This window comes from Rhagoletis pomonella, unplaced genomic scaffold, assembly GCF_013731165.1.
Source record: "Rhagoletis pomonella isolate Grant_MI unplaced genomic scaffold, Rhpom_1.0 Rhpom_scaffold_00011, whole genome shotgun sequence".
Lineage (NCBI taxonomy): Eukaryota > Metazoa > Arthropoda > Insecta > Diptera > Tephritidae > Rhagoletis > Rhagoletis pomonella.
The window spans coordinates 10,532,022-10,534,514 of NW_023458565.1; positions in this window are offsets into that span (position 1 = coordinate 10,532,022).

Here is a 2,493-nt window from a genome sequence, read left to right on the forward strand (position 1 = left end):
GTAGAATAGCTACGACTTTTAAATCTCCGCAAATTAGCCATTGGTGATCATTATATTTTATCTGCAGCAAAAGGGTTTTCATGTTATCATAAGATTCTTTCATATGGACTGCATGACCAATAGGGATCGATGGTAAAATATTTTGGTTATGTAACAATACTGCTTTTAAACTTAATTTAGAGCTGTCTATAAAAAGTCTCCATTCTTCCCGTTTATATGTAATGTTAAGAGATCCCATCAAACCCTGGACATCTTTACAAAAAACTAAACTTTCAGCCATTTCAAAATATTGCATCAAATGTTTTTGTCTGTTACGGAAAGATGTTATAACTACACCACTTTGTAAAAGGTTCCATTGTTGCAATCTTGAACCTAAAAGTTCTGCTTTGTTCTTTGGCAATTCTAAGTCCCTTACGAGATCATTTAATTCAGCTTGTGTTATCCTGTGTGGCTGTGTTGATGTACTAGGTACCTCGTATTCTGACATTGACGAAATTGATGGTGAACTTCCCTTGATTTCATCTTCGTCGTCACCGATGTGAGGACGCTTCGGGATCGGATGAAGATCGCTGTGTGGTAGAGGACGAGTAGCTGATGGTATATTTGGATATGTTATGGCACTCTTCTTTTTTTTAGAAACACCCTTGCCTTTTCCAAATACATGAGTCGTCAGGCAGAAATAACAATCACTTACGTGATTTGTCGATTCTCGCCACTGCATTGGCACTGCAAAACGAAATGATGTTTTTTTGCCATTCAGCCAATTTCTCAAACTTGTAGCACATGGATTACAGCAGAAATGTGGAACCCAGCTTTTATCCTGGTGTTTGATGTTCTCGTTAAAGTAGTAAAAATAGGCTTCTTTTATTATAGGCGATATACAACACCTTTGTTTATTAAATATCACCTCACCGCAGATATAACAAAAATTGTCGGGATTATTAACACATTTTCGAGACATTTTGCTATAAAATAGTATTATACTTTTTACTTTTAACACTTCTATATCGCTTAATTTAAGAGAAAATAGCACTAAATCACAATATTTCGAATATTTGATACAAACTAACTATGTAAATGTCAAAACATTATGAAGTTAAATGTGGGTAGTTCCATTAAACACGAAAGATACGATTATCGTAAAAAACTCAAACTAATAAATGAATTTTAGTTATCAATCCGAATTTTGCATGGACAGAGAAGCAGAAATTAGTTTAAATTATTTCGGATACTTTTCCTTGTAGACTAGTGTAATTGTTTAATAACATATATTTTAACTAAAATTCACAATTATACTTGCTGGCACAACAAAGAATGGCGGGTATATTTGCGCGCATTGAAAATCAGCTGACTACTATGACAGCGTTCAAAGCTACCATTAGGCCATAAAAGCCTTCAAAGTAAAGCAAAGCAAACTAAAGTAAGCAAAGCAAGCGTGCATTGGGCCAATACCTTTAGAAACTTTAAGTAAAAAATATTAAAATTTTTTGAACTTTTATCTTGCAAAATTTGTTTTTAATATACTAAACTAATAATTAATATTATGGATAAAAATATAATTAACATTATTAAAAAATATATTGTTACATACATATGTTGTTGCTTCATTTCTTATTATTAGTATTACTCCTTTGCATATAGATGTTTTCAAAAGTTGCAAAATATCCATAAAAAATGTATGCGATTTTAACAATATTATACTTGTTAAATATTTAGGTTTGAGTCCGACTTGTGCAGCGCGCACAAATAAAAAGATATAGGGATTTGTTTATTACAAATTCAACTATCGAAATTCAGATTTATTGGTTTAATGCGATTACACGTTAGAGTTTAATTGGTATATGTATATGTAGATGCACGAGTTTAAGCTAATTTGATTTGATGATGTTGTCGCTTGGGCGGCTGTTGAGCAATTAAAATAACTAAATCGGTGGTGGGCGGATCGGACAAGGCGCGCGTTGCCAATTACTCTGATACCCGCCTGGCCAGATGAAATTAAAATGGGCACGAATCAAAGGGTTAAGGGCTCATGTCTCCAACAATACTCAAAAGAAAAGTAATCGATTTACCTTTCTTTTGATATATATTGACAGTTGCAAATCATTTACACTGGTTCACAAAGATTCGGTTTTATTACAACTTTGCAAAATTTGGCGACTTTTTCACTGCTTACATATAGATGTTTTCAAAAGTTGCAAAATTTCCATTAAAAAGTTATGCGATTTTAACAATATTATACTCAAAAGAAAAGTAATCGATTTACATTTCTTTTGATATATATATTAACAGTTGCAAATCATTTACACTGGTTCACAAAGATTCGGTTTTATTACAACTTTGCAAAATTTGACGACTTTTCCTTACGTATAAGTAAGGATTAACCACTTAGTTGGATTAATATTCTTTATTTCCCTTGGATTACCAAGGGCAGCCGGTCTCAGCGGATGAGTTGAAATAACTAATTACATTAAAGCGACGCTAGCGTCTAAATAC